This window comes from Nomascus leucogenys, chromosome 2, assembly GCF_006542625.1.
Source record: "Nomascus leucogenys isolate Asia chromosome 2, Asia_NLE_v1, whole genome shotgun sequence".
NCBI lineage: Eukaryota > Metazoa > Chordata > Mammalia > Primates > Hylobatidae > Nomascus > Nomascus leucogenys.
Window position 1 is genome coordinate 17,926,253 of NC_044382.1, and position 26,596 is coordinate 17,952,848.

General features: G+C 39.9%; 1 protein-coding gene across 2 annotated transcripts in view; it reads left to right on the forward strand.

Moving 5' to 3' along the window:
- Window positions 1–26,596, forward strand: part of ATP10B (ATPase phospholipid transporting 10B (putative)) — a 280,412-nt gene that overhangs the window by 60,432 nt on the left and 193,384 nt on the right. Inside the window, exon 2 of one of the 2 annotated variants that reach the window (XM_030825602.1) lies at window positions 8,225–8,470. The gene's annotated coding sequence lies outside the window, so the exon portion shown is untranslated. The remainder of the gene's footprint in view (window positions 1–8,224; window positions 8,471–26,596) is intronic. The other variant, XM_030825591.1, reaches the window with a different exon arrangement.

The window sequence follows — 26,596 nt, forward strand, 5'->3', positions numbered from 1 at the left end:
CAGGGAAACATTCTGAGAAATATGTTTTTAGACAATTTATCCTGTACTAACATCACAGAGTGTACTTACACAAACCTCGATGGTATACTTTACTACACACCCAGGCTATATAGTACAGCCTAGTGCTCCTAGGCTACAAGCCTGTACAGCATGTTCCTCTATTGAATACTGTAGGTAATTGTAAGACAATGGTATTTGTGTATCTAAATGCAGAAAAAATACAGTGAAAACATAGTATGAAAAAAGTTTTTAATGGTACACTTGCATTAGGGTGCTTACCATGAATGGAGCTTATAAGACTAGAAATTGCTCTGATTGAGTCAGTGAGTGAGTGGTGAGTGAATATGAAGGCCTAGAACATTACTGTATACTACTGTTGACTTTATAAATACCATACACGTAGGCTACACTAAGTTTATAAACAAATAAAGTAATTGCAATACAATGTTGTGACAGCCATGATGTCGGCGCTAGGTGACAGAAATTTCTCACTCCATTGTAACCTTACAGGACTACCATCACATACACAATCCATTGTTGATCAAGATGTTATTTAGCATATGACTGTATTTACAATATAAATACTTCCGAATGGATAGTTGAATTCTGTTACACCACACAATTGTTGAAGAGTGTTGGTCTACAGAGTGGAAATACTAATACTTAAGCTGCATAACTTGCCAGGCTTCTCTGATAATTAAGTGCTATTCGATTGTAAAAGGCTTTGGAAAGTATTAAAATAAAATTACATACAGATACAAGGCATTTTGTTGTTAATAGTCAGCTAGGAAATGAATGCTCAGCAGAATTGTCTAAATAGGCTCCTAAAGGGTATGGCAGAAAAAAAAAATGAAACTTTGAAGAGAAAGTTTCAAATGGCAAAAAATACTTAGGCAGCAAAAAGACAATTTTCTAAAATGATGGGTTTGAGAAGAATGAATCAGCAATAAATGTTGGTGCAAAACATTATTTAAGAAGTCTGAACGTACTCCTGATTAAAAATATTTTCAAGAGTGACTCCAGCAGAAATAATAAAATGCTAGGCACAAACCTGTTTCCTTAGCCCTCCTGGCTAAGCAGGATGCACCTCCATCAAGTGTTCTGAACTGCTTTGAGAGCACGGCATGTGTGTGTTCAGTTGAGTGTATTAGGTCATGTCATTTTAGGGTTAACGTCACCCTCCTGGAAAAGGACTGGTAGAAAGGAAGCCAGACTTCGACTCACAGGCCAAGAGTGACCAATTACATTGATCATGTGGATGAATTGAGGCACAGGTAAACTGCTACCCTGGAGACTAAGTAAGCAGCTTAGAAGAGAGAGTGTGTGTATCCTCACATCCAAAGATGGGTAGGCAATCTAGGGCAAGTAGACAGCTGCAGGTATTCCTGGGTCACAAGCTGGCTAGTTGGCTCTGCCATCCTTGACATGCGGCTTCCATCTCTGGGTCCAAGGTGACTGCTGTACTGTTTTCAGCCAACAGGAAAGAAGTGGGGGAAAGAGTCCTGGCAAGTAGAATTGTCTTCAGAGAGGTGACTCAGAACCTGCAAATACCATGCCTGCTCATATGCCAGTGGCCCTAACATAGTCACATGGTTCCATGTAACCGCAAAAGAGACTTGACTCTGAAGTCTCTAGCTGCACAACCGACGTACCCAGATAACACTTAGATCCAGGAAGGGGGTTTATTTCTAGAATAAAAGGGATGCTATGGATACTGGCAGACAAGATCACATTCTCTGATATGTCACGCATATATTGAGTTCATGCTGTGTTTGATGCATTGTGGGAAATACAACCGTGAATAAAAGGATGGCCTGCATTCCAGAAGGCAGTAAATATGCTCACATACAGTAGCAATGCCCACATAAAATGGAGTGTGACAAGGGGTACACAGAACCCAGTTTATGAAAGTTTAGGGAAGGGGGGATTTATTTCCTCTGAGTAGAATTTAGGAAAACTTATTGGAGGAGGTAAGATTTGAAATGGGCCCTTAACACTAGATTGGACTAAGGTGGACTAGAAATTGGAGTTAGGAGAAGGGACTGTAAAGAGGGAGAGAAGGGCCTTTGGTCGGTGGGAAGGGAAAAGCTTGCATCCCAGCTAGAGTCATTTTCTTAGCTTGTGGCCCTTTGAGAACCATCCAGTAATTCCACAAAAATGACCACACGAAGGCTGATACTGTCAGTTTTCTCTCCGAGTCCATTCTCTTATTTCCTTAGTGATAAGAATCCTAACTTTTAGTTGAGTGTATTGTCCTCCTTAGCCTTCTATAGAGCTATATGTGATCCCGTGACCAAGTTTTGGCCAACGAGGTAGAAGTGCAAGTGTCATAAACAGCTACTGAGATGTATTCCTAAGGCAACAGCTTCCTTTTCATTTTCTTCATCCTGTTGCCTGTAATTGAGGTGTGATGGCTGGAGCTCTGATAGCCATTTTGGATCAGAAGAATAAGCACTAACCCTGGAAGTGGCAGCAGAAAGTCAGAATCATCCTTCTTTCCTGGTGACACCATAGAACCACCATGGTGGAAGGCCCTGGACTGCCTATCTCCAGACTTGTTTGAAGCAAAAAAGATGACTTTAGGTGTTTAAGTCACTGTCATTTTGGGTTTTCTGCCATGTTTAATGACGCCAGTTCCTACTGAGCACAGGCAGTTTTCAAGCTGCACTTGCTCCTAGATCACACTTACCCATGGATAGAGTTTCAACCAACAGTCAGCATATTAATTTCCTATTGCTGCCCTAACATTACCACAAACTTAGAAGCTTAAAACAACACAACTTTATTTATCTTACAGTTCTGTAAGTCAGAAGTCCAGCATGGGTCCCACTAGGCTAAAATCAAGATATTGGCAAAGTTGTGCTCTCTTCTAGAGGTGCTAGGGGAAAATTTGTATTATTTAGGTTGTTGGCTGAATTTTGTTCCTTGCAGTTGTAGGACTGCAGTCCCATATTTCCTTGTTTGCTCTCACCTGTGGTCTATTCCCAGCTTTTAGATGCTGCCCAGTTTTCTTGGTTCATGACCCCCTTCCCCCATCTTCAAACCGACAACAGTGGATCCAGTCTTTCTCACTTTAGATCTCTCCTACTGCTACTTTCATCATCGTGTAACTCATCAGCACTTCTGCCTGCCTCTTTTGCCTTAAAGGACTCATGTGATTTCACTGGGCCAACCCAGATGATCCAGCATCATCTCCGGATCTTAAATTCTGTAACCTTAATTCCACTTGAAAGTTCCCTTTGCCATGTGATGTAACATATTCCCCAGCTCTGGGGATTAGGACATGGGCATCTTCAGGGAGCCATTATTCTGCCAGAGAATACAAGGTTCCCTTGGCAACCTCATCCTTTTGTCAACTTATGATCTTGTTTCAACGGTCCTCCTCATTTACAGGTGCAATAACACAAAGGGTAATTTCTCCTTGATACTTATATATAGCCCTGACAGTCAGGACTCCTACCCAGTTCTAATTCTCAGGAATAAAGCAGTGTCTTTGAGTGATTCCTCAATATCTTGGGAGTTATGCACCAACTCATAAAAGACACCTAATAGATGTTTCAGGGGTTAGGTTTAAGGCAGAATTTGGTGACTTCTGGGAGTAGTTTTCTCAGGTAGATGTGAACTGGGAACCAGGGTTAAGACTAGGGTTTCTCTCTAACTTTTCTCAAAGCCAGACCTAAAATAGCCTAAGCAACACTGAAAAATTACTTAGGTTTGTTGAGTGGGTTGCAAAGAGAAACTTCTTTACAGATTTTTTTCAAGTTGCAATTGAGGATAGGATTGGAAAATAGGTGTATCATACCCAAGGCAGTAATTTCAGAGAGAAGAGAAAAGATAAAACAAATGTCCTTTAAAGAAAATAAGGTGACAGGGTACCATCCAAATTATCTGGATGGAACTAGGTGAAGGTCAGCCAATGAGTAGTCTTCCGGGGGATCAACTTGGAGATTAACTCTGGCCTCATTGTACTTTCTCCTTTGTGCACTTTAGAGGAGGGAAGTGCTTCAGTGTTAGGTCCCTGGGACAGAAGCTCGAAGAGGATAAGGAATTTGCCTATTTTGTTTTCTTTACACCCAATCTTCAGCGTACTCAGCAAACATATACAATATTTGCATGAATACATGAATACATTGTTGATTGAATGACTGCTTGATTGGTTAACAGGCACCTAAGTCCTCGTTTGGTTCCCCATCCCCAACCCACTGCTGGGCTATATTGCCTAGAAGTTAAACCTTGTGCTTTAAAATCAGACATGAACCTAGGTCTCACCTGCACTATCTATTCTGCCAATGTGTTCCCTGGGAACTTCCTTGAGTCTGTTTCCTGTCTATAATCTGTAGCCAATAATTACACTTGGCATCATGAAATTTCATTAAGATAATAGATGCAAAGTGCTTAGCACAGTGCCTAGCAGTACAGTCACGTGCCACAAAATGAAATTTCAGTCAACAGCAGGCCACATATACAATAGTGGTCCCATAAGATTGTACTACCATATTTATATTATACCTTTTCTATGTTTTTATTATACCTTTTCTATGTTTAGATACACAAATACTATTTTATTACAGTGGCCTACAGTATTTAGTAAAGTAACACGCTGTACAGGTTTGTAGCCTAGTAACAGTAGGTTAGACCATCCAGCCTAGGCGTAGAGTAGGCTTTACCATCTGGGTTTGTGTAAGTTCATTCTATGGTGTTTACACAATTAAAAAAATCACCTAATGATGCATTTCTTATAACATATCCCTGTTATTAAATGTTGCATGGCTTTACTCAAATTTGTTAGCACTTAATGTTAGGTCAAACCCACTTCTACTGCTAAAGGGGTCTCCCGGTGGTGGTCAAACTGAATTCCCAGCCTACGTGCCTCTACTTGAATCAATTGGCCTGTCTCGCCAGCATTTCATCCACATGTACGGGTGCATGTACATGAGGGTGTATGCACTCATGCATGCATGCACATAAATATCAAGGGGCCAAAGTAAATGTAAATGCTATCTTCTCCATGAAGCCAACTATCGAGGCCCTAGTCAGAATTCATCTCTTCACTTTAGAGTTCTTGAATGTTGATTAAGTCATCTTTGTATGCATCACATACTGATGCCTAGCACAGTGTCTGGCATAGTGTAGAAACCTAACTGTTTCTATATTCATCTGCTCATTCATTTTGGATGAATGAGTGGATGGATGGATGGCGCATGGATGGAAAGTTAACTTACTTATGTTCTCTGGCAGCTCCACAGGGATTTATTTATCTTTAGGCACACAACTAGTCAGCACAGTGCCTTACCCACTGTAGCTATTCACTAAATAGTGGTTGGATGGTGATAAAGGAGAAGAAAAATTAGAAAATCAAGACCAATCCCCACCTGGAATCATTCTTCTTTCAGGGTATTCTATTGAAAGGAGTTATTGAGAAGAGAGGCAGGGAGTTGACAACCAGCCTCTGGACTCTCTCCCAGGGCCTTTTTAGAACAGGCAAGTTAATTATGGAACCAGATTAACAGTTTCTTTTTTGATACAGCCAAAGTAAAACCAGCAGGATGCAATTTAGCTCTTCCCCACTTTCCAGATAGCAGCAAATTTTCATACAAAACAAAGAGACACTTGAATTGCAAATTACTTAGAGACTCAGCTAGCAACCCCAATGGAAGAATATTTCTACTGTCAAAACCCGCTGTTGCCTTTTTAGGTTTAACCATGTAGTGGGACCTTCACAAAGGCCTGGGCATCTTGCTGTTTCAACTGTTGGCCAAGTGGGGAGGAGGAGCAATTCATTAAGGTTCACTGGAATGTCCCAGGGTGAGCTTTTTGCTCAGAACATTTTCCTCTTCTCCAGACTGTCTGTCTGTAACCCTCAGAGCACCAGCCTCCACTCACAGAATGAGGCCTAAAGGGTTTCTAGAGGTCATCTCACTGGAGAGTAGGAAGAGCAAATGCCTATAATGGCAAGGGGAACATAACAAATAAAACAGGTGGTGAAGGTGAATGTATGACCTCTAGGAAGTAGATGAGGACTGGGGCAAAACTGTACCCCATCTAATAATCACTGGACCATTGGTGATTGTTGCTAGGCAGTTCCAAGAAGTCTGTAATCTGGATTGTTAACTGAAACATTCTTGTTAGCTGTTGGCATCTAATTAATAAGGGGGAATAATACCGTCTATTAGCTGGATATGGCCTATGGGACCATCAGTTTATAACTTCTGATCTAGCACACATGGCTTCCTTACTTGATAGACAGGGAAACCAAGGTCAAGAGACAGAAATAAAAGTATAAAAGATCACAGAGTATCCCAGTCTTCTGACACCTCCTCCAGTGCCTAGCTGATTCCACCATACAGCCTCCCCAAATTCTTGCCCCCCACACAGGACACAGGGAAGCTTTATTTTCACAAGAGCATTTATTAACTTATTTTTCTGATTTAAATAAATAACTCCTATTTTCTACAGAGGACTTGGAAGATTTAACAAGGATAAGAGAAAATTAAAAAGTCACACAGCAGTGCCATTTTATTTATGGAGGAACTGGAGGCTAAGATGGAAACCTGGCTGGACCCAGGCTGCTTCCAGACACGGCCACTGGAGGGCAAGGTGGCATCTCAGTTGGCTTAGCCAACAATAACAGGTTGTAGGAAGGTTAGGGCAGGGGTTGAAAACACAGCCAGGTATGTGGCAGAAGTGAGTAAAGGAGGACAGATGAGGAAATACGGTGAATGAAGTAAATGTGCCCTGCCTGAACCCTGTAGACACCACTCAGATTCAGCTTGCGTCATTGTGTGGGAATGCAAATAATGTTGACAGCCTTTTGGAATTTTTTTATGTGAAGCTTGAAATCTAACCATTTTAAGTAAAAATGTTCAATATGTGAATGTAGTTCAAGTAATTGTGTGTGTGTGTGTGTGTGTGTGTGTGTGTGTGTGTGTGTGTGTGTGTCAAAACCCTTCAAGGAGCAGGATTTGGGCTATGGACTTTCTCCTTGTGACCTCTGAGTTTAGTGACTCAGTGAGAATGAACTGGGCCCTAGGCAGGTCAGTCAGCTGGGTGGAGAGTTTGTTTGTGATTAGTCACAGGCCACCAGAGAGCTGGCCTGCAGATGACCAAAATTAGGAGGACAAGACTGAGGAGGCCGAGGCTGTCCATTGACTTAGCTCAGCTGTCCCCTGGAGAGTGAGGGCTTCAACAAGAACCAGGCTGCATCTTGGACAGAACCTATAGGGAGATCTTCTGCCCAAATCTAAAGCACCTACTATGGCCTTTTATAGAGTATGTGTGTGTGCATATGCATGTGAATAATCTTTACCTTGCTAAAATAATATAGATTATCTCCCTTGGTAGCCTTGTGGGAGAAAACTTCATTGTCTCCAAAGTGGAAATGTTTAAAGTCAGTAAAGTTAGCAATGAGTATGTCAACTCTTTCCTGTAATGAGTTACTGTCATGAATTACTGAATGAGTTAGGCAGTAGAATGGAATGGAGGGAGCCCTTGAATAGAAGTCTTGAATTTTCCCACCCTGACCTCTCTCTGAGCTTTCTGTTTCATACTCTATGAAGTGAAAATGATGATACCTGCCCTGTTTTCTATATTGGTGAGGATTTTTTTAATAAGAAAAACAGAAAACCCAATGGCTTAAGAAAAAAAAACAAAAACTAGCCTAAGCGGAGAAGGGTACGTATAGTTCACACAACTGAAAAGTTCAATCATAGTTAAATCTGGGGGTCCAAATAACATCAAAGCTCAAAACTGCAGTCTTGATTTCCCATGTTGGCTTCCAGCAGCTCTAGGTCTCCATCTTCATCATTGCAAGTGCAGTAGAAAGAGACCTTCTACTACATTTTCAACACAAGTTTCAGAACTGACTTTCATTGGTCTGAAATCTCATGCCTATTCTGAAACCAGTCAATGTGACAAAAAAGATGAAATGCACTGAGTGGCTAGACCAGCACACATTTCATGGAGCAATTAGGCATTTAGCTGAGGATCTATGGGAACACAATTTGCATTCTGTATGGTGGCGGATAAAGTAGCAGACCTGATTCCTTGGTAGGAATAAAATGTTTCTGCTGGAACAACTTCCTGGGAATCTATTCCACTTGCTCTATAAAGTGTGTCTAAAGCTAAAGCCATCCAGTTAAAGAGAAAAGGGCAAAATACTTGATTATTGCTGATACTAAAATGAGATTGTATATTTTGTATTTATTTTCTCTCCTGTGTCATGCAGGCTTCCTTTGACAAGAGAATCAGAACCGACTGGTGACATTTGTTTCAATGAAAGTGACAGTGTGAAGAGTAAGTAGTTTTTCCTATTATTCATCTCACTCAGTAGAGATAATGAACTCCTCTCCACTGCCAAGATGAGAAACTACCATTTCTTACACATGGACACAAAGATGAGAAAAATAAACACTGGGAATTCAATAAGGAAGGAAAGAGAAAGAGGAGCAAGGCTTGAAAAACTACCTATCAGGTACTATGTTTACTTCTTGGGCAGTGGGGTCATTAGAAGCCCAAACCTCAGCATCACTCAATATACCTGTGAAACAAACTTGCACATGTACCCTCTGAGTCTAAATTTAAAAAAAATAAAAAATAAAAAAAAATAACACTGCTATCTCTTCCTCCAACTCAGTAAAATAAACATCAACTGATCTGGTATGTCAGATGCTAAGTAAATGGCTTAAACTTTCTCCGTTGTATATATTCCCCAGACAACATAGGACCTGTCAAAGTATATATCACTTAAGATGTGCTATTGGCTGCAAGTAACAGAAAGTACAGATTCAAGGTGGCTTAAATAAAAAGAAAAAAGTTGTTGGTCCTCATAAGAAGTCCTAAGGTAAGAGAGGTCCATAGATGGTCAATGGAGTCAATCAGTAATGTTACCAAGACTTGGATTATGACCTCTTCAGTGGGCTGTCTCTTTCATCAGTCTCCAGCAAACTTCCTCTTACATTTATTGTCCAGAAATGTGTTACACACCCTTGCCTAAACCAGTCCTTAGCAAAGCAAATGGAACCACCACGATTGGTTTAGACTAATTTTTAGTCCCTTCTTGGTGTTAAGAATGGGACTCACATTCCCTGAACTACATGGTTGTATGGAGAAAAGTGGATATATAAACAAAACTAAAATCTTATTAGAAAGAAAAAAGGAAGAATGAATAGTGATTGTAAAGGCAATCAATAGTATCTACTATAAGATGATACTATGAAAATCTCAGCAGTGTTTCCTCTAAGAAGAAAACTTATACAGGTACTCAAGTTCCAAGACCTCATATACTCCATCATGGCAGAGAAAGCAGGCACCAGCCTTGGCTAACCTCCCTTCTAGTCACGGGTAAAATGAAAGAAATACTTAGACTCTACATGTAAAACCCAAGGCATTATCATTATACCATATGCAGACTGTTTCTCCAATTTGCATAATTATAAACTCCCCCTCAAAGAGTAAACATCACTGCCAACTTAAAAACAACAACAACTACAAAATAGTATTAAATATGCATTGCTAATTTGACTTTCTAATTTGTCCGGGCTCTTCACAAAGATGTGCATAACTCCACAGATACCAAGTGCTTAAGAAAATCCTCCACCTGCCTGAAAAAACATCAACAGGAAAAGAAAAGCTAAAAATTAGTTTTTTAGCTAAGAATTTGAGTTGTTGCCTGAAAATTACCTGCAGGAGTTCATTCTATTAAAAAGGACTCTCAAATTCATTGTCCCAAGCATTGCTTACCACCGTTCAAGTATAGGCAATTGCTTTGTGCAGCCAAAAGAAGATAATTTTGCAAGATCTCACCATTCAGTTTTAAGAGTCTCCTGTGAGCTGTGTATGGCCTTATATTTGGTCATTTATAGGAAGTAATCCAAGAGTTTCAGAAAGACTTTCCTGTCCCAAAATCTGTCTTTTATTGATCTGCCTCAAAGATCCACACCACTTGGGCTTCGAAGCTTCCAGGTATAGTACAAATATGCTACCTGGCCAAGGTGGATTAAGCTATCATTATTTTCCTTAATTTCAGTTCCCTGATGAGCCATGATGATAAGTGGGACACAGGATGTGTATATGCATAGAGGGAAGTCCTCCTGCAAGAATGGCCATAATCAAAAAATCAAAAAACAATAAATGTTGGCTTGGATGCAGTGAACAGGGAACATTTCTACACTGTTGGTGGGAATGTAAACTAGTACAACCACTATGGAAAACAGTGTGGAGATTCCTTAAAGAACTAAAAGTAGAACTACCATTTGGTCCAGCAATCCCACTACTGGGTATCTACCCACAGGAAAAGAAGTCATTATACGAAAAAGATACTTGCACACACATGTTTATAGCAGCATGATTTGCAATTATTAAATCATGGAACCAACCCAAATGCCCATCAATCAGTGAGTCGATGAAGAAACTGTGGTGTGTGTGTGTGTGTGTGTGTGTGTATATGTATATATGTATATATGATATGTCATACATATATACATATATACACACACAATACATATATTTGTGTGTATCTATCATATATACACATGATATATCATATATAGCATATATGTGTATATATGTGTGTATACATATGATATCTATCATATATATACCATATGGTATATATGTCATATATATGGTATATATCTCATATATATCGTATATATATGATGGAATACTACTCAGCTATGAAAAGGAATGAATTAACAGCATTTGCAGTGACCTGGATGAGACTGCAAATTATTATTCTAAGTGAAGTGACTCAGGAACTGGAAACCAAACATCGTATGTTCTCACTGATATGTGGAAGCTAAGCTATGAGGATACAAAGGCATAAGAATGACACGATGGACTTTGGAGACTTGGGATGATGAGTGGAAGGGGGCAAGGGATAAAAGACTACAAATATGGTGCAATGTATACTGCTTGGGTGATGGGTGCACCAAAATCTCACAAATCACCACTAAAGAACTTATGTAACCAAACTGTACCCCAATAACTTACAGGGGAAAACAAAAATAAAAAATTTCCTTTGAATTAAAAAAAGAGTCCTCCTGGAGGCATACAACTTACATGTGTATATGTAATTTGTAATTTGTAATATATGCATATATATACTTCTATATAATGGAAATACCTGTTATGTATAAACATGTAACACACATGAATACAATATTACATAGTGAGATCCTTTTATACAAGCTATTCTCAAACCTGTTTTGTGAACTCAATATTACAGACATCTTTCCTTTGTAGTTTGTGTGTGTATGTACACGTCATTTTTTACCATTGATTAGTATTGCATCTCAGGGATTTACAATTTGTTTACTCGTCTTTTAAACTATACCTGTCATTCTTAGCTATATCGTCACTACTTTTAATTATATCAAAACATTATTGTGCACAGAGATCTTTCTCTGTACATATTGTTGTCTCTTTAGTAAACTCCTTGAAGAGTCATTGCTAGGTCAGGGACAGGAGGGAAGAACTATATAGGACTAGAATATTAATACTGCATGATCCCTTCTGGGGGCTCAGATATGCCTGTGAGGCTGGGCTCCTATAGTGTGTGTGTGTAAGAAGAAAATGGGGACAAAGTGCAGTACATGTGAACTTTGCTGATGCCACATTTTTACATAGAGTTGTCACAGAACAATAAGAAAACTGCTGTTATTGTAGACAACCATTAGATTTGTTTTAGTGTTAACTTCAGCAATGTCTATCTGTGCCTTGTCTAGACTGTAAACTCCCTGTGTGGGTAGGAGCCAGTTCTGGTGGTTGTTGCTGTTACTGACCAATATATAGCAAGTGCTTAATATATTTACATTACTGCATTTCAACATTTTTTGTGTGAAAGAGTGAATAAATTTTATAGAAAATATTTCCTGAAAGGAAAAGATTTTCAAGAAACTTCCTGAAGAGTGACATTTCTAGGGAATCTATTATCTTCCCAATCTTCTTACTCAACCACCAGTATCTCTTTTGTATATAATACTTTGTATTCCACAACAATTGAAATATAGAACCATACAATTTTAGGTGTTACTCTACTGTTTTAAGGCAAAAAATAATTCTGCCTCAGAAAGTATTGTATAAGGAGCAGGTTGTAGTAAATGGATCATCCTTGTCAGTCAAGAGTTTATCTTTAATGTAAACCACTCAACCCTGGCCTCAAGGTCAACCTATTTTTATGACCAGCATTTGACTTATTTTTATATTTTACTTCCATTTTTAAACAAGATAGGTTGATGTGCAATTATGAAAATTAAAGTAGAAATAAACTTGGACATGTGACTTTATACTGAATTCTATAGATTGCAAAATGGATGGGTTCTGTTATGTTGTGCCAGTTTGAGTTGCTCCAAAACACATTGAAAAATGAAATATTTTTTCTTTTTCCATAAATGATATTTATTTGCCTTTTCTGTTTCCAAAGATGTGTTCTATCCTATCATTCAGGATCTTACCTAAGTTTCTTGAATTCTTGTCATCCTTCCCAGAGCAGCAAGGGTGGTTTTCAATTTCCCTAACTCACTTAATGTCTGTCTGCAGTTCTGTACCCAGCAAAAGAGCTAACTGAACAGATACCCTGTACCCATCACAAACAGACAATGCCACAGGCTCCTGGACATAGAGCAGCATTGACCTAAAAATCTTTCAAACATCTCCAAGGAAAAAGGCAGATTGCTATTTGGCAATTCAAAATGAGATCTGCAGACCAGCAGCATCCACAGCACCTACTACCTCCTTAGGAATGCAGAATTCTAGGCCTCACCCAGACCAGCCTACTGAGTCCAAATACACAGTTTCTCCAGATCCCCAGGTATTTCATATACATGTTATGGACCTAAAGACAATTCCTTGTGCTCATTCGCCTAGATTTCTTCCTATTTTCAAGAGATCTCGCTGCTTTAACCAACAAAATGAAGCACGTAAATACTAAAAGTACATTATTTAAATAGCCCACACTATTATTGTACTGGGCAAAGAACACATTTCATAGTGAGTTGAAGGAAATGTTCCCTATTTCAAAACAACAGTTTACTCCTTAGACAGTTTTATCATTTTCATAGCAACTTCCCCTCTATTCCTTCATTTGTTCAAAATGGCAGCCCTTAAGATAGAAACATGCTATTACTTTTATGCATTGAATTTAGATAAATATAACACATGTAACACATTTACTATGAAATCAAAGGAAAAAGCCTCCCTAGAATGTAGTGCAGTAAAATCTGTAGTCACTTTAATGATGCCATCACAATTTATAGCCCTGAGTATATCATGAATTCTCAACAATTGCTGGAATCTAAAAGTATCTATTGAAATTAAGAATAAATTCTCTTGTGGTTGAGTAGGAAAAGTTTCAGGAGTGTTCAGTTCAGGAATCCAGTTATTACACAGTACACTGGGGTAAAGGAGGAAAAATATTCCTGGAAATAACCCCAATGAGATGCACAGATAGAAGTGAAGTTTTTAGTATGATCAAAGGAGATTTAATAACTATTTTGAAGTCTGGAAACTATTTTCTAGATGTTTAAGTCTGAACATACTACCTTAGAGTTTTGTATGTGGTTAATCTCAACTGCCTGCATTTCTGAAACGAATGCATTGTTAGTATTGTGATTACATGATGCTATTGTATAAAAAAGAATAAATTATGTTCTATGAAATCACCAAAAAACATGTATATTTATATGGCAACCCTATAAAAAGTCTAAATCACAGTTTAAAAAGAGAGATTAGGTGAGCTTCCGTGCTCCCAGCTTCTACTTCTGGGTTTATCTCCTCCATTCTCTTAAGGTTTCCGGTACTCTCAGTCTCTTTCACCCTCCTCTAGAAGAAAATCTATTCTTGAAATGAAATGTCAGCCATTTATATTTTGTATACATTCAAAGATTTGTTCTAATAATTTGTAGTACTATCTCTCACCATGAAAGAAAGAATTTGTCTCCCATTAAAGGAATATTACATATTAAAGAGATGATAAGTACTGACTAGATTAGTATTGGTTTTATCTGAACAGTTGATAGCTTCCCGGACTTTAGTGTTAATATTCTGAGACTGCATATGGATTCACCAGGAGAAAATATTTTGTGATCAGTTACGTCTGCCATGGGTATGAGATAAGGGCTTAGCCATACATCTGCTATGTAATATTCCATACCACAGCTTTTACTGAGCTTTTATACAGCATCCATTGTTAAGTACTTGCAGGCTACCTTATTTGTCTGTTGATGAATATCAAATTTATCCCCCAAATTAAGTGCCTTAAAAGAATAATACATATTATCTTACAGTTTCTATGGGTCAGGAATCTTTGAGCAGCTTACCTGAGTTCTCTGTCTCAGGGGTTTCTTACAAGGACACAATCAAGGTATTAGCCAAGACTGCAGGCTCACCTGAAGGCTCGACTGGGGAAGGATCCACTTCCAAGCTCACTGACATGGTGATTCGTCACACTCAGTTCCTCCAGGGCTGTTGCACAGAGGGTCTCAGTTCCTCACTGGCCATTGTCCAGAGACTCCCCTCAGTTCCTTGCCAGCTTGCCCTCTCCTTTAGGGCATATACACAAGATGAGTAAGAGAGATGGTTAAGCAAGAGGAAAGTCAGTCTTTTGTAACCTAATTATGGAAGTGACATCCCATCACTTTTGCCTAATGTGTTCACTGATGTAAGTCACTATATCTGCTCAAGGCCAGGGGAAGACACAAGGGTGTAAATCTTAGGTGGCAGGAATCAGCAGGAGCCATTCTGAATATTTAGGTTGATTTAAATCTTTTCCTTTTATATACAATGCTGCAATAAGTATATCCCCTAGACAATTGTTTTGAAAAGTACTTGGCTTTCACTACTGGTGTTTAGTAGCCTTTTTCTGATTATATAAAAACCACGAAGTCACTGCTAGGGCCAGGTTGGGGATAGTGACATTAATAGCAGGAACACATAACCAGCTTCTGCACACCTTCTATGTAATTCTCTGATCATTCTCCCTTTGCTTCAGTGCCTCACAGGCTTTATTCCATTCCCCCTTCACCATGGTCACTCTTAAGATGCCTACTACTATTATCCCATTTTTACAAGTGATGAATTAGACATAGAGATGCAGAATCACTTACTCAGGGTAGCACAGCTAATAAGGAACAGAGCTTGGATTTAGACACAAATCCACCTGACTTTAACACTGGTGTTATTGCCGCTGTGCCTTTTGCCTCTCTGGAATTAGCCGATAAAGTGGTCTTCTAAATGTTTTGACAATGTATCCCTATTAGCAACAACTTTTCAGAATATGCCCTTACTATGTGTATATGTATTTATAACATATCTGTAATTTAAAATAAGTAGATCTTTTGGATAAAACTGATTATGAATAGAAGTTATTTTATTCACACCACAATGGATTGTCTTGCCCAGAGCTGATGCTCTCTGGATGTGACATCCTGTGGTCCATGACTTCCTAGTTGACAATCAAGTGGGCTTATGGGATAGAGTTGGATGCTTCTGCTGCCCAGATACTTAAAAAAGAGGGGAGAAACTGACTTTCAGCCTCTTCTTTGCTCTATTATGAGTTTTTGAAGAAATACTGAATGAGTAGGAGTTTGGACAACTTCTTCCTTTCACTTTGTGTCATCAAATCTCTTAAGGAAGGATATTGTAGGATTGGAGCAGTCTTTCTTCCACCCTTGGAGCTGTGGTCTCCACTGTGGGAGAAAATAAAATGCTTTTAAATGCTGCCACCTCATTGGGATTGAGGGATGGAGGAAAGTTCAGATGCTATTTCCAAGTGAAGCTTTATACTTTATAAAGAACTATTTATCATGGCTTTAAAATTATTTATGTGTTTACTTTACATAGATAATACGTGGACATGGTAAAAAGCATGTTTAATGCATTATGAATATTTACTGAAAATTAAGCTTTCTGTAGAGCCTTTCTACAGCCTCTCCACTTTCCTCCCCTAAAGCAACCATTTTGTATGTGTGTATCCTTCCAATGAGAGTCTATATCCATACAAATATACATGTGAATGCTCCTTATTTTTTTATAACTTAAGTGATACACCCAGTCTCTGTAGGTGGTTTTTTTCACCTGTTACTTCTTAGAGATTGTGTTATATTAGTATACACAACCATTACTCATTCTTCTTAATGTCCACATAATATTGTATTGTAGAAATATACCAAAATTTATGTAACCAGCTCCTTATAGGTGAATATTTAGGTTGATTTAAATATTTTCCTTTTATATACAATGCTGCAATAAGTATATCCCCTAGAGAATTGTTTTGAAAAATACTTGGCTTTCACTAGTGGTGTTTAGTAGCTTTTTACTGATTATATAAAAACCACATAGTCACTGCTGGGGCCAGGTTGTGGATAGTGACATTAATAACAGGAACATATAGCCAGCTTCTGCACACATCCTGTGTAATTCTCTGATTATTCTCACTTTGCTTCAATAATTGGTATCTTAGCTGAACAAGCCTCACAATGCTACCATGAGAGAAAGGTACTTGTATTATGTGACTTTGCTGGAAGACTAGAGAAATTAATGCTGCATCTTCCATCTTTGGATTTCCCAATGCAGCTGTGGGAAGCAAGTGTAGGAACTCTTCCATGGACTGGCTAGCAGGATTTATCTATTAATAGGACGGTAGGGCAGCAGTGATAGCACAGTGCAGTAAGGAAAGCATCAGCTTCAGGTCAACAAATTTAACTTGTGTGGGCAGTTCCCCAAACCAAGACACTGTCACCGGAAAATGGAGGAGTGGATGCTGGCCTGGTACAAACCATGGGTGCCCACTTTAGGGGTTGTTCATGCAGACCCTTCATCAGTGACCCTTCATCGCCATCCCTTCCATAGCTCTGAATATCCTTGTTACTCTGGTCGTCTTTCCTCACTGGGATTAGATGACCTCAAAGATCCTATCCCTCTCAAGCTTTCCCCCAACTTTATAATTTGCCATCACATATCAGGGAGGCAGGGTCTGGCTCAGGCACCTGCCTTTACGTTGTTTTATCCCCATTTGCCAGATCACTCAGAGCTCCCCAAAAGTGTCAACCTACTCTTTCCCTTGCCTTCCTGGTTGGCTGCCTGTGGAAATTACTAGCAAGTGCCCAACTAAAATCATTCTGAAGACATGTGTTTGCTTCAATTTTCAAATCAGTATGCTGGCCAGGGTGTCAAAAACACACAGAGAAATCTCAGCCTCTGAGTTCTGACTGGGCTTTTTCAAGTATGGACATATTGTTATAAGCATAGAGATGACTAGGCTGACTGAACCTTTCCCTTGGGCCAAGTGTCACAGGAAAAAAATCTTACTAATAACAAAAGCAGTAGCAGAGGCTACATTTTGAGTTCCTGCTTTATCCCAGAGTCTCTATGAGGCATAGAGCATCCACAGAGTATGGGACCAGTCTAACTGGTTGGAAACCTCATCTCCATCACTCAGTAGCTGTGTCACTCTGGTACATTTCTTGCCCTCTGTAAATATCAGTTACACCAGCTACAAAACAGAGCGGTAATTGCACCTACCTCACAGGGCTGCTGTGAAAAATCAGAGAATGTAGCCCCTGGGACATACCTAGGCAGTGCCTGGCATAATAGTAAGCACACAATACCAGCTGACAAGTTTTATAGTTGTTCCTGAAAGATCGTTTCTCCTCATTTCATAAATGTACAAACTCAGAATCCAAGAAGGTAAATAACTTGCCCAAGACCAAAAGTAGCAGAACTGGGACTTGAACTTAGGTCATCTGCCTCATTAATTCAAATATTTATGGGTGCCTCCTATGTTCCAAGCACTGAGGATAGGGAAATAAGTGAGCAAGGCACAATCCTGGCCCCCATGGAGTTTACAGCCTGATATGATACCATCAGATCCCTTGACATGCCTGCCATCCATTCCCTTCGTAAAGCTACCCCAGGACACCTAGTTAAAATGTCCCTGAGTACTCTTGACAGTAACCACAACAGCTAATATTTATAGGATACTAGTGGGTGCTCATTTAATCTCTCCAAAAGGCCGTGAGGCAACTACAATTGTTATCTCCTTTTTACTGGTTAAAAATCTGAAGCTTAGGCTGAGGCGGGTGGATCATGAGGTCAGGAGATCAAGACCATCCTGGCTAACACGGTGAAACCCTGTCTCTACTAAAAATACAAAAAATTAGCCAGGCATGGTGGCGGGCACCTGTAGTCCCAGCTACTTGGGAGGCTGAGGCAGGAGGATGGCGTGAACCCGGGAGGTGGAGCAGTGAGCCGAGATCGCGCCACTGCACTCCAGCCTGGGCAACAGCAAGACTCCATCTCAAAAAAAAAAAAAATCTGAACCTTGCAGAAAGCAGAATGAGTTCTTGAACCCACGTAGCTAGTAAGTGGTGGAGCTTGGATTTGAACCCAGGCAACATACAAGAATAGTTCACTACATTGTTTAAAGGAGTCAGGCTGACTTGAGACTGGGATTGGAGCTAGAACAAAAAGTTATGTCAGTGCTGCAGTGCACATCCAATTACATATAAGGTGCATCTTATTTTTGTGTGCTCCTACAGTAATCCTCAGAGGTTAAAAAACATGCATACTAGGAAGGACTTTTAGCTGTGAAAACAAAACAAAGAAAGCAAGCACTATCAAATTAAAATCAGGCAGTGGGACTTTGACTATATCTGCCTTCCTACACTCTGCTTAGTTGAATTTTCAAAGACCTCTGTCCTCGAGGGGCAAGCTTTGTTAGGATGGCCAGTGGCAGATACAGGTCTACTTCAGCCCCTGGAAATAGAGTTTGACTTGGCTGCATGCAAACAGGCATGGCCTGGGGGAGACATAGGCCAGAGCAAAGCCCAGGGGTCTGACTGATAAACACAGCCACGGCTAGTGATTTCTGCAGAGCTGCTACAGATCACGAACAGAGTTGTGTTCAAAGGAATCAAACAAACTTCAGTTCTGCCTCCCTGATTCAGAAGATTCATCTGAATCTGCAAAGGCGCCCCTGGTGGGTCCACGGAGGCAGTGATTCTGGCATAAGTAAAATACTATCAGCATGATTTTTCCCCATTTGCTGGCTTTATTCATGGCTCACGGTTACACTCCCTCCAGTGAGGGAGACTCTGTGCAACCCTAAGACACTGCGAGATTGTTAACTGGGAGTAAAAACAAGGCAGAAAAGAGAGGCTCCCTGCAGAAAACAAAGAGGCCTTGCCCTTCACAAACAGACAAAGCCAGACACAGCTGGAGCCTAAGTTTGTGTCTCTGTTACTTGCAAAACATAACACCCAGCAAAATACAGAGACTAGATTTGTATTTTTGTTCCCAACCTGAAATTAAGAAATCTAAAGCAATAAGTCCTTCATGGACCAGGTTTCCACCTGCCTCCCAACACATAAGTCACCTCAGGAAAATATAAAGAATGGTCCCAGACTGTGCCAAGGAAGTGGGCACAGTTAATAGAGCCAAATCTGGCAAAGCACATAATTCTTTGCCAACAGCTTACAGATATGATGTCTCCCTAAGTCAAGTTTTTAACTCATTTTACCCGTGTACAAATTCTGAATCTCAAGAAAGATTGAGGGATTTGCCTAAAGTCATGCAACAATTTGATGAAAGAGAATCAGAACCCTGGATATCCCTGGTTCTTAGGCACACTTAGATTTCAGCTGCTTCTCCGGGGGAAATGTGATAACGCCCAGAGGCTGCTTTGCACAGCCAGTACAACCTGGGGAGCACTCCGTCCGCATTAGCTGTCGTTAAGTTGCCGGGACCTCCAGTTGCTCTTCCTATGGGGCAGAACTGAAGACCAACGTCATTTACTTTGTATGTCCACCTCCTGGGGTTACACTGGAAACGCTTCTAATGAACCACAGCAGAAGAAAACATCATCCTCAATTAGAGCCCTTAGGAAAAACTGCTTCATTTTCCTACCTGCAGAGGAAAACACTAAATCGGGAGTCTGTATATGAATAAACAGAGGAGAAGAAAATTTACAAGTGTGATGACTCCACAAAAGCTTCCCTGAGTCTTTACGATGGCAAATGACCCATGAGCTTTCAGAGCCACAGTATTAGTTTCTTGTAAAGTAGCTTTTGTTGTTGTTAATGAAAACACGATCCTTTCACTTAGATTCTGTGATCAAAGGAGCTAGGAGGTCAGAGTGCTCACAATAAGACTGTCTGCCAGGCAGAGGAATATCCACATACCATGTAACTGCTCGGTGGAACAGAGGTGGGATGTTTCTGGTGCCCTAAAACTCTTTCACCCAGAACTTGCCACTACACTGCTGAAGAATAAATGGTAGCAGAGTGGTTAAGAGTCAAGTCGAATGGAGTTTAAGGCCTAGATCTGCCACTTGCTTGCTGTGTGATGTTGGAAAAATATTAACTGCTCCAAATCTATAATTCTTCAGCTATTAGCTGCTTTGGAGCTGCTAATATACCTAACAAATAGCATATAAATTATTTAGCTGAATAAATGGGCAATCTTCTTAGTAGTATTAGTATCATTGCAACAGAGCTGGAAATTACCCCAGAAACCACCTCACCAAGACAGTTACCAATTCCGACTGAACATCAGCATCACACAAGGTGCCTTTAAAATATGCATATGGCTGGGACCCAGATTTTCTACCCATCCAGCCTGTTTTCAGGCTCTCAGCTTCGTGCACCTCCCTATTCCTTTGATAAGCTATTACAAAGCCTGTCTAAAACAAAGCTATTTGCTTCCATTAGCTAAGACTACAACTATTTTTCAACATGTCTGAGGAACGAGACCAGGCTTCTCTACTTTTCAAAACTCCTCAGGTGATTCTTAGCAACCAGATTAGCATCAGTCCTTAGAACAATCTTAGGGACCTACTAACACATGCCCTAGAGAGGCTAAGCAACCTGAAGGTCACAGAACCACAGAGCTAATTAACAAATAACAGCAACAACAAATACACCCTTCCTATTCCTGATTTCCGTCGAATAGCCTTCTTACTGAGTTAGCACAACAAAATTCTAAAAAATAGCAGAATAGTTTTCATGGTTGATTGTCGTAAGTGTGGTCCATACAGTCCTGGTTTTACCATGTGTCAGCAACTGTTTAGAGCTACCAACAGATTTATCCCTAAAGACTTATACTGTGGGTTTCAGTTAGAATTGCAAACCCAGAGATATCTGGGAATCTGTCTGAGTTAAGCATCGCTGGCTTGCCCCAGGGAAGGCTGGCTTTTTGGGACAGGGGTTCCCCAACCCCTAGGCCATGGACCAGTAGGAAATGGGCAGCATAGTAGGAGGTGAGCAGCAGGCAAGCATTACTGCCTGAGCTCCACCCCCTAATGCCGTCAGATCACTGGCGGCATTAGATTCTCATAGGAGCACAAACCCTATTGTGAACTGTGCATGTCAGGGATCTAGGTTGCTCGCTCCTTAGAAGAATCTAATGCCTGATGATCTGAGGTGGAATAGTTTCATCCCAAATCCATCCTCATGCCCCAACATCCCTGGAAGAATTGTCTTCCACAGAACTGGTACTTGATGTCAAAAGGTTGGGAACTGCTGTTAGAGGACACAAGACCACAGTCCAGGCATCACAGCCACATCTCACAGACACCATCTCCCGTTGGCTTCCTGGATGACAGGCACAGTGTCCAGGAGGAAATGAGCAGATCAGAAAAGTCAACCTGGCACACAAACCCATAAGGGATGATACACTTTGCAGGCATCATCTGAAGGTAGTATTAAGAAGAGCTTGTGGAGAAAAGGGAAGCCTTGTGCATACACTATTATTAGAAATGTCAATTATTGGTGACTGTGGAAAACTGTACGGAGGTTCCTCAAAAACTAAAAACAGAATTCCCATATGATCCAGCAATTTCACTTCTGGGTATTTACCCAAGATTTGAAATCAGTATGTTGAAGAGAAATCTCTGCTCCCGTGTTCACTGCAGTGCTACTCATAATAGCCAAGTTATGGAATCAACTTAAGTGTTCACCTGTCACACTTCAAATCTCTCTTGCAGAAAGAGCCATTGGAGGGGCTTCCCCAATTAGTTGGCCTTATCCAGGTTAACCTCTGTCTTAAGATAAACTGCTTTGAGACCTTAAATACATCTGCCATACCCCTTCCCAGCAGTACCTAGAATAGTATGGAACTGAATGAGTGGGAGACAGTATGTGTGAAACAGGAGCCAGGAATCTTGGGGACCATCTTAGAATCCTTCCTACCACAGATACATTTTTCTTACCAACTCTGGCTTGGATCAAAGCAAGATGGGACAGAGAGCTAAGGTACAGCATGAGCATAATAGTTAATAATATTGTATTCTATATTAGAAATTTGGTAAGAGAGTAGATTTAGGTATTCTTACCACAAAAAGTGAGTAAGAATGTGAGATGTGAGATGTGAGATCATGTGAGATGATGAATATGTTAATTAGCTTGACTATAGTAAGCATCTCACTATACCTATGTACATCAAAATATCATGTTGCGTTTCTTAAATATACACAAATTTTTTAAGAACATATGCCTTTTATAAAAGGGACAATAAATTTATGAGAAATCTACCTTTTATTAGCAGCTCATGAAGTACTTCTTTAAAGATTATTCTCATTATTTTACAATCATACCCTATATGTGGGACACCCAAGACTCTTCAGCCAGCACTTAGAAGAAATGGAAGTTAAAGATGCTAATGGTGCTGCATTATTAGACGGTATTTAGGAATAATCCCAAATACTCCTCAACATGAGGTGTAAGCCACTTAACCTTTTTATGCCTATTTTATCATCCCTAAAAGAAAGAGATCAATGTTTACCTTGTAAGGCTGATATGAGAGTTTAAGGATACATTTTACCTAAATGATTATGCCAATGAACATCCATCATTTCTTACAAACTCACCACCTACAGGCACTGTGCATACTTCTAAGGGTATTGTGATATAATCGAAGGTGTGTGACTTTACAACTGAGGCCAAAGCCTTGACTCAACCCCAGTTCCATCTCTTCCAGCAAATGCATTCACCACTCAGAGCCTCAGTCACTTTTGAGGGTGGTGAGAAAAAAGATAGAAAATAATGTGTAGACCTAGTGTATGGTGTCCACCCAATATATGCTGAGTACGTAAATACCTACGCTATAGAAATACTCTTTCTAAAATTGTTACACCGTCATTCAAGTAACCACCTTCATTATTTTTGCCAGAATTGCATACCATCTATTCAGTAATTAATACTATTTAGATCAACTATTTTACCATCTGTTCAATGGTTTACTTAATACTATTTAGATCAACTATTTTACATCTATGAAAACATGGTTTTGATGTGCTTATTTCATTTTTTTCTAAGACCTTGTTAAAATAAATGCTTTGCTATTAAAATAAAAGTACACTAACCAAAATTACCATGTGTACTACCAAAGATAAAAATACCTTGCATTGGGAAATGTGAAAAGCCACTTTTAAATGAAAAAGAGTGTTCCTTAGGGTTCCTGAAGAAATAAATTGGGAGCTACCCATATTTCAAATAGCTTAATTTTGGTTTTTGAGAGTACCATGGAATTAAATTCATTCGATTTTTAAATTAAGCCTAAGGAAAAGGGAAAAAAAATGTTTTCAGCTAAAACAAAATGAAAATATACCAGGGCCAGAACTCAGGCTTAGATATTTGCAATTCCAAGGCCCGTGTTTTTCATAACATAACAAAATAAATGGAGGAAATGAGAAGGAGGCAGATGAGGAGGTGGGGTGGGGAAGAGAGTAGAGAAGGAAAGACAAAATTGCAGAGGAAGGGCAACTAGTCAGTGGGCATCCAGAGAGAGAGAAACAGAGCCAGAGAAAGCAAGAAAGGCAGAGAAAGAGAAGAGAGAGGATAGAGAGGGACAGAGAGAGATGGAGGCAGAAAAAAAGAGACAGAGACACAGAGAGAAAGAGACAAACAAAGAATACATTAGGAGGAAGGGGGGAAGGATTTGGTAGATTCTTAAGTGATTATAAACTTTTATTATCACCCCAAACACGGGCTCCCGTGGGTTTTAAAAGACAGTTACCTCCTATCACTTCTCCTTGTACATTATTTAGTTGATCAGTAGCTCTTCAGCTGTTCTCTTAAGCCTTTAGAATCCAGGTGACACGGCATCCCCTTCGGGCAAAATTATGAACTGTACGACTTGTTTATCATCAGGGCATGTCTGATTTTTTTCTGATTTCAGGATCTGAATAAATCAAGCTGGGATCCTTAACTCTAAGTCTGCTTTTGGTCTGATTGTGCTAAGGCAATGGCACTAATTGTACTATGGCAACCGACTGAAAATGATGTTGAACAAGAGAATGAGATGGTTTCCTTTTGACTTTCCTTTTACTGCTAAGTGGTTCTCAGGAGGTGGATTTCTTGCAGACATTTGCTTCTACAACTAGAATTAAATTTTCTGCCTTTGCCATTTCCTGTCCCAAGAAGCACCGCAGTGCTGCCTGCTTAGTACCTAGGGAAGAGCACTTTCATTCTATATTTTAATTAGGCCCTGACATCTGGTATGGACTGTGAGTGCTTATTTGCACACCTGCAGGCTATTGGCTGTAAAGGCGCCCAGCCTATGTGGAGATTACCAGTGCAGATGGAGACTGCAGTCATTTAATTTAATAGAGCAATTGTGTGGGCCTTGTAGAATGTACCGCAATTGTGAAATGTGGGCCCCATCTCAATTCCAGGTACCCTGTGCTCTTCCTTATGTAACACGCACTTCACTCTCCTGTCAATCTTTATAATAAACACAGTCAGTTAGAAGAGAGGATTGGCAACCGAGCTGTCTTTGAAACCTTTCAGGGGAGAAGGAAGAGAGCTCAGTCTCTAGAAAAGAATTAAATTTATAAAGACAATGGAATTTGCCAAGGATTTAAAAAATCACCTACCCTCCTCTGTTAAACAAATACCCCTATATGGCTCCAACTCATCTATTGAAGCTCTATCTTTCAGTGTGCATCAAATAGTATACATGGGGCACTGAGAAGGAAGCAGATGTAACAGGAGATGGTCAGTGTGGCCTTGTGTGTACTTGTGTTTCCATGACATGGGGAAGACCCCTTACTTGCTCAGTACTGCAAAATGCCAACTCCAGACTGAGGCTCCTGTTTTCAGAGTTCACCTGTCACACTGTTTCATTTACCCCTGTGTTCTGCATCCCCAGTACCTCTCCTAGCGTCCAACATACTGTGTGTTCTCAGTAAGCATTTGTGGAAAGAAAAGACAAACAGTAGGCCAACTGTGCCAAATCCCTGATGCCCATCAGCTTCCTGAATGCATCTTTCTGGACGTTCTTAAAGCTTTGAGCCCACCCTGGGTAACTTGCTGGGAAATCCACCTGTCAATATATTCTCTGGCTATAAAACTGAGATGCTGTTAATTGACTTATATTGTTTCCTACTTATTTCTTGCGTGTCTGTGTCCCAGTTCTTTTAGGTTTTAGCTGAGTAGGCAGGGCACTTATAACATAGTGGCAAATGATATAAACAGAACAATGCCTAATGCCATGGTACTGATGAAAATTCAAGAGGATAGGAATTCTCTATGGCCCTCGAAAGTGAGAATGACCTTGCTTTAGATCATGATGTATGGGCAGTCCAAGAAATTGTGGAAGTGTTCAAGAAGAAAGGCAATATAAAGTAGTTAACAGCATGGATTTTGGACAGGCCTAGCTTACACACCCAGCTTCACCATTTTTCAGCCATATGAATTTGGGTACATGGCATAATCTGTCTAAATCATAGTTTCTCTTTTAAAAAAATGAGCATAATTGTGAGGATGCCATGTGACTTCTAGAAATAATAAAGATTAAAAGAAGCAATAGGTGTAAAGGATTTAGCAAAATTCGAGACATACAGTAAATTAATGCTTTAAAATTCATGATGATGATGGGAAGAAATAAGATGCAGATGACAATAATGGTAACGACCAAGACCCCAGGGTAGGTTGGCCTGACTGGAGGAAAGGAAGAGACTGCCTACGTGGGGAAGGAGTTGGGAGTGAAGGAAGTGTAGCATCAGGTAGGGTAGAGGAACAGATTGAAGAAAACCTGAAAGACTGAGAAATACTGAGAGACAGAAATGTTTGGGAGAGAAAGAGAAAAAAGTTTACTTCCAATAAATGCAAGGGAGTCAGACTTCAGAACAAACACAAAACACACATCTTTAAGGGAATATATGGAAAAATTACCAAGGATACCAAGTTTATATTTGTCTACTTATAGTGGAAAAACAGCTTTCTCATGCAACTACCATATTCAGAAGGATCAAGGCATAGCCACAGTCACCAGCATAGCAAGAATCCAGGATTAAACTGCTTTTGTTAGGGAGCCAAGGTTTATGTGAAATAATTAAAGTTCAAATAATTTGAGGCCCAGAAACAGAGTAACCTGTTATTTTGGGGGGTTTCTGCACACATGACCCTCACACCATATTGGAAGCAAAGTGTCATTTTTTTGTTTCTACCAAAGTAATAGTTATAATACATATAATAGATAATTCCAATATGAGGACTTTGGATTCAGAGAGACTTGGGTTCAAATCCCAGAATTACAATTAAATGGCACTGTGAGCTCAGAAAATATGCTTAATGTCTCTGAAGCACAGTCGCTTCATTTGGAA